The 13319-nt window shown below is 41.4% G+C and overlaps 1 long non-coding RNA gene across 1 annotated transcript; it reads left to right on the forward strand.

The window, feature by feature from the left end:
* Positions 1 to 12024: 12024 nt before the first annotated feature.
* Positions 12025 to 12753, forward strand: LOC140536179 (uncharacterized). Its single transcript, XR_011977586.1, has 3 exons — positions 12025 to 12361; positions 12470 to 12553; positions 12701 to 12753. It is a non-coding gene; the product is annotated as an uncharacterized lncRNA (long non-coding RNA).
* The last annotated feature ends 566 nt before the right edge of the window (positions 12754 to 13319 follow it).

Raw genomic sequence — 13319 nt, forward strand, 5'->3', positions numbered from 1 at the left:
AGCCACGTTAACTCTAATTTAATCACATGAATTTAAAATATTTAAAGTTTGGTGACAGTTGTGAGAATATTATTATTATTTAAATATATGTTTTGGTTTGTGGTGAAACTTGAAATAATTTTATTTGTATAATGACATAATAATTAAAGAAAGAATGAAACAGCTGTAGATATATTAACTACAGATTTGTCAAACATGTCTAGAATTGACCTTAATTGACTATAATAATCAGTTTCACCATATCAGAAGACACTATCGCCCCCTACAGATTGTCTACAGATGTTCAAAATGGCAAACTCTCCAGCAAAACACAATCAATTCTCAGCAGTGTTAGTGTTAGGTTTCTCTTACCCCAAGCCTAGCCCTCACCCTGTCCTAAGATGAATTTAAAAAAGATGTATTTGCACGTACATTAAAGGTCAGTAAACAAAGCATTTAAAGTGTTCCATCCCCCTGGATATTTTTACAACAGTCCTGAAAATAGACTGACCTGGTTTAACTTGGTCATAATGATGGGCTGGAGGCTGGTATCCACCACGTTGTTGGTGATAACTGCCAGGTTATCATTCAGGACATTAATGTCCAGACATGCATCAAACTGGGTGGAGTCATAGCCGAAAGGGAAAGAGCCTTCTGTGATCATCACGGCTGTGATGTTGCCGGCAGTACAATCTGTGAGACAGAGAAAACAGTGCTCCCCGAGTTACAGACCGCAGGACTCCTCATTCATAAACACAATGTTCTCTTTCACTTTAATGCAGATGATGCTCTATTCAATGTGTCTCCTTCTGCTGCTGCTGCTGCTGCTGGTCTTTAGGCCACCTCCAAACAAGTGCAGATTTTCTCCTTGACCTTCATTAGTTTCTGTGTGACCAGAAGCTGGAGTGAAGGACCCTGATGTAACCTTAGTTGCTAGTTTATCATTTCTGTCATATTTAAGTGTAAGACCCTCGAAGACTGCAATCTATCAAACACATCCTAAATAACGCACATGCTAACCCCACAAGATGCTGAGAAATGTATTGACTGTCTGGTCACCCTGTTGTCTCCCTAGATGAGAGTCATCCAGAGCGACTTAAATGCAGGATGACTGCTGATGTAAGTCCTCTCAGAAGAGGAGGGTCTTCAGTCTGGGTTTGAGGACAGTGAGTGTTGGACTCTGCTGTTCGGACACCCAGGGGAAGTTCGTTCCACCACTTCGGTGCAGGAAAGAAACCTAATAGGCTCTAATGAAGTATATCTTTTGCAGCAGACCTGTAACCTGTAACCTTTGTGGCATTTGCATTTATTGATACTGTAATGTGATCATACCTGCTGCAGTAAGTGCTCTAGATTTGACCACAGTGTTAATCTGTCTTAAGAATTGCCTCATCTTCCCAATCTTGATCTTTTGCTCCCTCAGGTCTGGCAGGAACGTCTTCAGGTACCTCTTCTTAATAGCCTTTAACACACACATAAATAAAATTACACAACATCTCTGAAATGTTGGATTCATTGAGAACATTGAGAAAGAAGAGGAGTGGATTAAAAAATTAAACCGAACAAAAAGTGACAACTGAACAACAAAATGAGAAAAATAGGATAAAATCATAAACAACAGGTTTACTTACATAGGAAAACCTAAGCCAGAAGTCTTGTTTGAGGTGGAGAGACAGGCTACCCAGCTGGTCCAGAGTCTGCTGAGTCCACACTGAGGGATTACTGAAGACAGAATAGTTTGCATGAGACTTAATCTTACGACCCCTGGCTAATTCTGTGTTTTTGTGTGTCTGGGTTAAGGTGTGTCATCCCGGACGAGCCCCCTAATTCTGTTACAACTTGGTCTTGTCTTTACCCAGACCCTCTGCTAATTGTATGGACCAGTATGCATTTATTGTTGAAATATTGACATAAGGGTGAGCATTTGCCAGAAATAACTACATAGCTAAATCTGAAATTAAGCTAATAAACACATGGATTATTACACATGGACATCCTATAGTCCCTAGACTTCTACTGCATGCACTGAATCTGCAATCAGGCACTACTGCGCTTTGCTCTCATTTGATTGCATCTTTGCGATTCATAACACCACATCGTCACACAAAAACATTCCACATGGATGAACCTGACTGTATACGCTCCAGTAAGAAGCTGAACTGGATTTAAAAGATTTTGTCAAGAAAATTCTCAATCGTGTTTGGTCTCCCAAGCAAGTGTTAATGGTGGCCTCAGCTGATGAACCTCACAATTTAAAGCTGATTCTGATCTGTTTGGATTGATGGTGAACATCATCACAGCTGCAGCTCAGATGATCTCCACTCTCCTCAGAAGGAGGTAACAGCACTAATACACATTTCAATATCCAACATTTTACATCAGCATTTACAGACTCTCTATCTTGTTGAATTGGATGGATATTAATTGATTCCACATGTTTTCATAATCAATACATGTTGTTTATGTTGGTGTATTTGACCAAACGGTGCTTCAGCTTCTTTTATTAGAATTCTTGGCTCTGATATTTGAGACCTTTGCTTAATTTCCATAAATGTTGGTCATCAATATGCATGAGCTCATTAGCATGTGATGATTCACATTCAAGAGTCATTGATTGACTATTAATAAAGACTGCAACATTAAAAAGACAGCTGTGGCTTAATAAGTAATACTGAAAATACTATTTCAGAGTTTTATGAATCTGGCCCAGTATCTTCTAAATGTTCCACCCTCTTCTAAATAAAAAACACAATTGGCTTTCATTTTTGCCTCTTACTCTCACTGCTACAAATACTAAGACAGTGTAACTCACATATATTAATATCTGTGTTCTAGTGCTCTAGTATGTTAGTGTTCTCTTAATGTCTAGGGAACATCATCAATGACCACACACAAACATTTGTTTCACTGATTCAGACAATTGCCTGCGCCTACTGGCAGGCTATGACATCTTTGCAGTGCATTTCCATTTATCAACCCATGACCTTTCAATACTACATTGCCCTACTCTATTTACATGGCACAACACATAACAAGGTTCCGTAAAATGTCCAGTAAAATTACCCATATGGAGTGTTTCCAGAGAACAGCAGTGTCTGTACAGCAGTGATCTGAGAGTCAGAAAGGTCTCCACAGCTCTTCAGTTTCTCCAGGATGAGTGGGTCAGAGTTCTGGATGTAGGAGGAGTCCAGTGTGCAGACCATATTACCCAGAACCTCCACCTGATCCTTAGTCAGACTCGTACCAGATATACCCTACAGGAACACAGACCATGTATAAAGTGTATGCAGAAGTATGACCAGGCAGTGACCTCCATTACAATTTTCTCAAACATGTGGATGGTTAAATGCTGTTTCATGGTCCTGTAGAGACGCTTCTGGAATCTTAAAGAAGCAAAGTGTTACAGGGAGACTTCTACTGGCTTGGGAAATGTTCTTAAGAGTTGATTTCAGAAGTTAATAGAGATCACCATCATCAGATACAGGCCATAGAAATACTGATAAACCCTTATTCACTCTTATCCTACAGTTACTGCATTACTGCACCATCACTCATGAGTTCTGTGAGTAACACTGTAAAGCACACTGTATAGAAATGTGCTGGTGTAGTCTGTGTGTACTGTGTCTGTAAATTGTCAGGTAAATGATATGTAGAGTAGCTGTATATTGTTAATACTAGAGAGACAGATAACATTACTACCTGCCAGTGAGCTACCACACCACGTGGGAGACTGGGGTTCGATTCCCGGTCTGGGTGACTGTGCTGCGCTACACCAATAAGGGTCCTTGGGCAAGACTCCTAACACTACATTGGCCCTCCTCTGTAATACGAGTAACCTTGTAAGTCGCTCTGGATAAGAGCGTCAGCTAAATGGCATAAATGTTAATGCTAACAGCCGAAAACTAATTCCTTGTGTTTGTGAACATACTTAACCAATAAACCTGATTCTGATTCTGAAGAGAGATGTGCAATCTTGAAGAACCTTTATATTGATAAAGTACTTTTACATCAAGAGAAGGTTCTTTAGGCCTTTAAAATGTTCTTTATGGAATCTTTTGTCTTTGGGAGAGCTTTATCACTTCCAAGTCATTCTGGATAAGTGTGTCTGAATATTCTGCTGTACTGTGCATGCATGGGTGTGTGTTTTACCAGGCAGCTCTGAGCGTTGCTGGTCAGGACTGACTGTTTGTTGAGAACGCTGGAGAGAACCGAGAAATCTGCTCCACCCAGAGCACTGAAGTACGACCTGCAGTTCACCTTCGGCACCTTGTCATAGCTACAACACACACACACACACACACACACACACACACACACATACATACACACACACACTTATTTGTCAGTTTAAGTTGGACGTTTCACAGAGAGAATGTTGCCAGAGTTGCAAAACTGAGTGAAAAATGTGGTATGTGGTAGACATATTATTATTAAAGGACTTTTTAGGATTTTTTCTTTAATCCAGTGTATTAATGTAATAAATTATTATATTAAACTGACGACACATTCATTTTTTTGGAACTCTAGAGTCTAGTTCAGTCTACACAGTTCTGATACCCACCTGTAATAGAGAAGCATGTCTGGAGGTAGATCAGTGAAGTTCAGAGTAGAGTCATCTTTCACATAGTTGTACATGCAGGTCAGCTGCAACACACAGTGAGATGACTCATCAATTACTGTAATATTATCTTGTTATGCTTCCAACAAACATATTATACCACACAATTAGCACTATAATTACAAAACTGTTACATAACTACATAATTACATAACTGTTACATAATTAAATAACAAAAAAAAATACTATGTGCATGCCACATAGCCTGGATTTACACTTTAAGGTGATCCGATTTCAAGCTATGATCGGAAAGCCTGTGTTTAACTGGGTAAATAGGGCCATACTGAAACGCTAACATCAGCAGAATTTCTTCATACTAATATATGAAGAACATAACCACAATGAATCTACCTGAGCCTCTTTTAGGACGACCTTTTTTCTGCCTAAACGTGGTCGACAGGCTTTCACCAGCTGTTTGATCTTCTGCTTCGGTAGATTCTGAACTGAGCTGCAGGTGAATCCCTGCAGTACTGACTCTGACAGCCTGCAGGGGGAGACAGACACACACTTAACACCTGAAGTGTTTCCACCACTAAATTCATTGATACAATTAATCACAGTTAGGCTGGGTCTCTTGTGCAGAATAGGCAAAAGAACACAGAGACAAGAAATACAAGAAATACAAAAATATCTAAATCTGTGCAGATGTGTGCCTGAAGGCTGGGTGATGAAGGTCCAGCTTAAGTTACTGCACTAAATGGAGTAAATCTGTAGAGCAGGGATGAGCTGTGAGTGTAAATGAAGAGTAGAACAGGGAAGGCAGGAGTGTGAGCTGAGGCAGGCCAGTCTGGTGTTGTAAACAGCATCACGTACGTAAACAAGGTGTTCATTGTAGAGAAAAGCAGGCCATGTCAATAAGCACCATAGTGTAAAAACTGTTGTGTGTATTGCGTGTGTTTAACTCACTCTTCTGTATTTTCAGAGACGCTGGCCACCTTGCTAAACAACACCACAGCCTAGAAAAAAGAGCATATAAACTATTTTTATTAATGCATACACACTTCATCACATCTGCACCTTAGTATATAGAAGTGTTGTGTGTGTGAGTGTGTCGAGTATTATGGTCTCCAGAAGTGTCTAAGATTAGAGGATCCTTGAATGTTTAATCTATTCAGACTAGCTGAGGTTATTCTTGAGTTAACAGTGAAGCTCTTTTGTAAGTTGCTTTGAAGAAGAGCGTCTGATAAATGCAGTAAATGTAAATGTAAATGTGTGTTGGGTATGAGTGTGTGTGTGTGTGTGTGTGTGTTCTGTTACCTGTTCTTGTCTCCAGTTCTTCTTGTTGATGAGTGAAACATTAACAGAGGTTGGAGATGACAGCAGTACAGGTGGGATATACGCTGCCAGCGCATCTGGAACGTTCTCCACCACTTTGGCCTGATCTACAGAGACCAGCTGGAGAACAGAGGAGAACCGAACTGACTGATTGTGTTGCACTAATTTAAAGTGATTTTCATAACCAAAAAGATTCTTGCATTTTCATGCATTCATGCATTTTTGTAGATTCTGAAACAAAAATGCTGAGCTTAAGCATTCCACTGATGGGTACTAGGGTAGGACAAGGTGGTTGCTAGACTGTTGCTATGATGTCCCAAGTTGGTCACTATGCTGTTGCTAAACCATTGCTGTTTCAAGTTGTTGCCATGCTGTTGCGACACCGATGGGGTTGCAAGTGGCCATTAGGAGGTGTTTGCCAACTCTAAATGTGGGGTGGCTGACAAGGTTTAGCCCTCTTATCTGTGATTGGTTTGACCTGGGCAGGTAATTTATTCAAACTGCATCAGCAGTTGCCGTTTCATTAGTAGTGCTAATACCTGATTTCTTATAATGCTTGGGTAAGCAGGGGACAAGGGGCACTTATTTTTGCTCTGTGTCTTCTTTTCAGTTTTTTTTGGAAATGGATTTAGGAAGGTGTGATAGGATTTTTTTTATTATTTCAGGTTAGAAAGTTCTGACATTTGACATTTTGACCCTGGCATGGATTAACCTAAGAAAAGTTGCTTGTGTATTCTCATTTACTAAATAATTACTACATAACTTTGTAACTAGGGAAAATGGAGTATGTACCCCAGTGTACTGTCATTACAATTGTACTTTGAATTAGTCAGATTACAGGGTCATGCTAGTTAGGTTTCAGGGCCTTCGCCAAGAACCCGACTGTGGCAGCTTTGTGGATCCGACTAGTCCAGTGCTGTAGCAACTGAGCCAGAACTGTCCTGTGGGTTGTGTTTGGATTTCAGGTAGAAGGTTTATCAATTAATTAGTTATAAAATAATTAGTTAATGATTCATAGACGTCTTAAAAACATCATTCATCATTAGACCTTCAGTAATCAGTTGTTGAGTTGTGTGTGTGTGTGTGTGTGTAATTACAAGGACATTCTGAATTGGGTTGAGAGAGTAAAATTAGATAAAGATATATTGTGGAACGTGTGGGTGTGTTTGATTACCTGCTGGATGTATGTCTGCTGTAGAATCATAGGTGCTGACAACATGTTGTTGATGAATGTTGGATTCTGAGATACACTCAGAAGCTGATTAGAAGGAATTTTGGAGATGGTTGCAGAAGAAATGCCTCTAATGAGTGTGCCCAGAGTCACCAGGGAGGATCCACTGTTGATCTATTAATCAATATACCAGCAAATGTAATCCAGTTATAGCAGAAAAACAGAACAAAGTCATATGAAATTGTATTCCAGTATATTATGCTACCCAACTGTCCAGATGTGATCTAAAAGAAGCAATATCTCTTCAGTGATTAACTGTAGGTTCCCTTACAGCAGCCCTGGTCACATATCAAATCTTTTCTTCCACTGGTTCTCTAACCAATCTCTCTGTAGTCCTGGTAAAACAACTCCCCCTGGTATAGGTTGGTAGTGCTGGTCAAATTGATCAAATTTAAATTCATCAAATTCCTCCAAGCTACTCCGGTTCCTGCTTTCCTACTGGTAAAAGCTGATTGCCCTACTTATTTTGCTGCAATCTCAGTCATAATCAGCAAATTTACATTTATGGCATTTAGCTGACGCTCTTATCCAGAGCGACTTCCAGGCTACTTGTATTACAGAGTTGGGTCAGTGTAGTGTTAGGAGTCTTGCCCAAGGACTCTTATTGCTGTAACGCAGCATAGCCACCCAGACCGGGAAATCAAACCCCAGTCTCCCACATGGTGTGGTAGCTCACTGGCAGGTAGCAGTGTTATCTGTTGCGCCACACCAACCAGAGTGACTTACAAGGTTACTCGTATTACATTGGTGGGCCAGTGTAGAGTTAGGAGTCTTGCCCAAGCACCCTTATTGGTGTAGCACAGCATACGGTCACCCAGAGAGGGAATCAATCCCCTATCTCCCACATGATGTAATAGCTCTCAGGCAGGTAGTGGTTTTATTTGTTGCGCCAAACCAACCACTCCCCTTCAAGCCTCCCACTGGTAAAAGTACCTTTCATTTGGTAGTCCTGGTAAAAAAAAGTCTCTCCCTGGTAATGGTTGGTTCCTCTACCCATTCCTAAGCAGACCTATTTAAATCTGTCCAATCACTGCAAGCCTCCCACTGATAAATGTAGTTTCCTTTGCCCATTTCTCAGCAGTATTGAATTTGATTAAATTACTGCAAGTCTCACACTAGTAAACATTACTTCCCTTAGATTTTCTCTGAAGCCATATTCAACAAATCGCTGCAAGATTCCTACTGATAACTGTAGGTTCCCTAGTTCCAGGTCATACGTATCAAATTCTTATAAGTCTCCCACTGATAAAGGCTGGTTCCACTACCTACAGTATCTTTCTGCAATCCCTGTTATATTTAGCAAACCCCTGCAAGCCTCTCACTGACAAAGGTTGGTTCTACCCATGTCGCCACAGTCCCAGTCATATTTCTCAAATTCCTGCATGACTGCCAGGTGTAAAGTTTGGTTCCCCTACCTACACACATGGACAAAATTGTTGGTGTCCCTCAGTTAATGAAAGAAAAACCCACAAGGTCACAGAAATACCTTGAATTTGACAAAAGTAATAATAAATAAAAATTCTATGAAAATGAACAAATGAAAATCCAGCACTGATTTTGTACCATGTTTCAACAGAATAGTTATAAAAAGTAAACTGATTAAACAGGCCTGGACAAAAATGATGGGACCCCTGAAAATAATGTGACCAAAGGGACATGTTAAATCAAGATGTGTCCACTAATTAGCATCACAGGTGTCTACAATCTTGTAATCAGTCAGTGGGTCTATATATAGGGCTACAGGTAGACACTGTGCTGTTTGGTTACATGGTGTGGACCACAATCAACATGGACCAGAGGAAGCAAAGGAAAGAGTTGTCTCAGGAGATCAGAAAGAAAACTATAGACAAGCATGTTAAAGGTAAAGGTTATAAGACCATCTCCAAGCAGCTTGATGTTCCTGTGACTGCAGCTGCACATATTATAAAGAGATTAAAGGTGAACTTCAAGCTCAAGGAACATCAGTGTCAGATCACACCATCCGTTGTTGTTTGAGCCAAAGTGGACTTTGTGGGAGACGACCAAGGAGGTCACCATTGTTGAAAACAAATCATAAAAAAGCCAGACTGAAATTTGCCAAAATACATGTTGACAAGCCCCAAAGCTTCTGGGAGAATGTTCTATGGACAGATGAGACAAAAAATTTTTTCCAAGGCACATCAGCTCTATGTTCACAGAAAAATGTCTAGCATATTAAGAAAATAACACTGTCCCTACTCTGAAACATGCAGGAGGCTCTGTTATGTTCTGGGGCTGCTTTGCCGTCTGGAAAAGGCACCCTTCAAACCTGAGACAACTTGAGCAGTTTGCTCATGAGGAGTGGGCCAAAATACCTGCTGAGAGGTGCAGAAGTCTCATTGACAGTTTCAGGAATTGTTTGATTGCAGTGATTGCCTCAAAAGATTCAAGTTATTTCTGTGACCATTGTGGGTTTTTCTTTTATTAACTGAGGGGTACCAACAATCAGTGGACAAAACATTCCACATGTGTATCTCTCAACATTCCTGGTTATATTTATCAAATCTTTTCAAGTCTCCAAATAGTAAAGGCTACGTTCCCTACATTTTTCACAGTCCCCAACTGGTAAACAAAGGTTCCCCTACCCATCTCTTGGCAGTTCCGGTCATATTTATTAAACTCTGGTGATTACTGTGAGCCAATTAGCAAATGCAGAGAAATAACCAGAGTATCCAGAAAACCAGAATGTGTAACTTATGCTTATTTGAAAGTCAGCATTTGTGAGGACACTGGACAGGCCCTGGATTCAAAATAACCAAAACATAAAAAACACATAAACAAAACTTTACTGTAGGTTTAGTGTGTGTACACTCACATTAAAGCCTGCACTAATGATGCTCTGGATGATGGCATTTGCCTGACCCTGGTTCCAGCCAGTGATGGTGCTGAGTGTGGAAAGAGTGCTGTTAATGACACTGGGGGGAGCAGAAGTTATCTGATTCACAGACAGTCCAATGCTCTGGTTGCCAAGTGCCTGGATGGTGAAAGTGGATAAATTGGAGAACTTTGAAGCCAGAGCTGTTGTGACCTGAAAGAAGAAGAGGATTATGAGTAATCTTTGCTTAGAAATGTCAAACTAAACATGCAAATGGAAAGAAAGTCTGGCTTCATTACCTCTAGACTAACACTTTGGCAGAATTGGTTAATGCTTGAAATAAGCTTCTGACTGTCTGCAGATCCAAGAGACACAAATGCAGACCCAGGAGCTCCACAAACAAGAACAGCTGGCAGACTACACACACAAACAAGAGTGATAACCATTTGAACATGAACAGAAACATACATAGGCAGATAGGCAACGTGTAATGTGTAACTAGAGAAGTCTAGAAGTCTTTACGGAACTAAAGACTAGTTTCCACATTTTTATAAATCATAAAAAGCCGGACTAGAATTTGCCAAACTACATGTTGACAAGCCCCAAAGCTTCTGGGAGAATGTCTTATGGACAGATTAGACAAAAATGGAACTTTTTGCCAAGGCACATCAGCTCTATGTTCACAGACGAAAAAATGAGTGAAACAACTGTGAAACATGGAGGAGGGTCTGTTATGTTCTGGGGCTGCTTTGCTGTGCTGCCCAGTTTTTGACCCACATTTTTATGGTATCTAAGTGGACTGAAATCAGGATTTTGGATGTATAACTAATGGTGTATAATTGGTGTGCAGTGTGATACCTGAGGGGGTTGTAGTCAGGATTCTGGATGTTTAACTGTGAGCTGTAGTATTTGGTGTGTAGTGTGTTATCTGAGGGGGTTGTAGTCAGGATTCTGGATGTTTAACTGTGAGCTGTAGTATTTAGTGTGTAGTGTGTTACCTGAGGGGGTTGTAGTCAGGATTCTGGATGTAGAGCTGTGAGCTGTAGTATTTAGTGTGTAGTGTGTTACCTGATGGGGTTGTAGTCAGGATTCTGGATGTAGAGCTGTGAGCTGTAGTATTTGGTGTGTAGTGTGTTACCTGAGGGGGTTGTAGTCAGGATTCTGGATGTAGAGCTGTGAGCTGTAGTATTTAGTGTGTAGTGTGTTACCTGAGGGGGTTGTAGTCAGGATTCTGGATGTAGAGCTGTGAGCTGTAGTATTTAGTGTGTAGTGTGTAGTGTGTTACCTGAGGGGGTTGTAGTCAGGATTCTGGATGTAGAGCTGTGAGCTGTAGTATTTAGTGTGTAGTGTGTAGTGTGTTACCTGAGGGGGTTGTAGTCAGGTTTCTGGATGTAGAGCTGAGAGCTGTAGTATTTGGTGACATTCACTGGAATTCCTGTGTTGTTAAACAGCTGGAGATTCTGAGAGTTTTCCAGGAACACACCGATCTACACAACACAATCAAACCTCAGTAAACTGGGAGATCAGATGTGTATAGGTGTGTATTAGTGTGTGTATAAGTGTGTGTTTGTATAAGTGTGTTTGGGTGAGTGTTACCTTGCTCTCTGATACAAAGGACTGGAGGTCAGTGAGGGTGATGAAGGTGATGAAGACTCCAATGTTGTCGGCGAACCAGGCAGTGGAGTTCAGAAGGGGATCAGAGGAGTTATAACAGCGAGGAGATCCATCTACAATGTTCACACATACACACACATAAACCACAGAAACACACACATGTATACACTTACTAAATGTATAGAGTCTCCAGAGCACAGATGAACATACAGAGGGAGAGACAGAACGAGATCAACATAGCTGTGCTTACCACTGCTGTTCAGATATGCCTTTATAGAGCTGTAGACATCAGCTGGGGTGAAATCAGTGGCTGAGAAATTATAGTTCTTCCCCAGGACTGAAACCCTAATCATAAAAATAATAACAATCAATTATTTTACAACAGAAAGATCATTATTAACCATAACCCAACAGTTTATCACTACTCCAAACAGAGACTCACATTTTCCTGAATGACAGGCAGGAGGCGCCGCTGAGCTGAGTGGAGCTGATGAGCTGAGAGCTGAGGAAGGGCAGGTACTGAACCAGTCTGACATTAAACCACTGATCCACCTCATCCTGAGACGACACACTGAGAGCACCAGACCACACACACCCCAACATCTGCCTGCCCACAGCTGCAGACACAACCGGCTCCTGCACAGAGATCCAGAGGGAGGAAGCAGAGGTCCAGAGAGGAATGGAGAGAAACAGAAAAGAGAGCTTTAAACATGGATTACTGCATTAAATCCATCTGAAAGAGTCAAACTGAGGGAGAAACAGCAGGACTGAATGGATGGAGAAGACTGAGAGTGAAGGTAGAGGGAGAAAGGTGAGATGAGCACAGGTGTACCGTCTGCAGGTACTGGTTGGTGCTGTTGTAGTTGTTGAGGAGCGTGCAGAGATCTGACCCATTCCTGACTGTGTTGGACCCTTTCAGAAACTCCCTCAGTTCTCCTGGAGAGATGGAGCCCAACAGCTACAGAACAGAGAGGAGATCAACACACTCACTATAGAGAGAGGGGTGTGTGGATAAACGCTCACTATTGGACTGACTGGTTTACTCATGGGCTGGTTAGGAACAGTGCTACTGAAGGACTGTAGGCTGGATTAATGACTGGCTCAGTGACTGTGTGACTGGCTGACTCTGAAACTTGCTTTTTCCTCTCAGGTTTAAAGCAGCAGTACCTCTTGCTGTCGGCTGGCTGGGATGATGGACAGAAGGCCGCTCAGGTCAGGAAATCCAAAACTGAGGAAGGAGGTCCTGAGGAAGACAAAAAAGCTCCCGCCGCTGTAGCAACGCAGACCATTCGGTTCTGTAGAGCAAAAACAGCAAATAAACAAATCAACCAAACAAAACAATGTTTCTATTTATTTATTTATTTATTTATTTATTTAATAGTGAGCATGAGGGAGTGTGTGTTATACCTGTGAGGAGCTGCTGGATGTTGCTGTAGATCTGAACCTGTATGTCGTTGCTGAAAGCTGATCTCAGAGAGTCCAACTTGCTGACTCTGTTACAGCACAGGAAATAGTTAATCACAGCTCAACACACAAGACTCCACACCTCCTCCCTCTCTTCCCCTCTTTATATTATCCTACATTAAACACTCAGCAACACTAGAAGTGTCTCTTACGCTGTCTGGCTGGTGTTGCAGGTCCGGTTTCTGATAATGTTGAAGTACGGCATTACATCTGCAGAGGAGAGGCTGGAGAGGAAGGGTCCGAGCCGAACATCCACCCACTGCAGAACCTCTGAATCAGACACTGCTGCAGAGGACAGACCCCCT

Source organism: Salminus brasiliensis, chromosome 15 (assembly GCF_030463535.1).
Source record: "Salminus brasiliensis chromosome 15, fSalBra1.hap2, whole genome shotgun sequence".
Taxonomy (NCBI): Eukaryota; Metazoa; Chordata; class Actinopteri; order Characiformes; family Bryconidae; genus Salminus; species Salminus brasiliensis.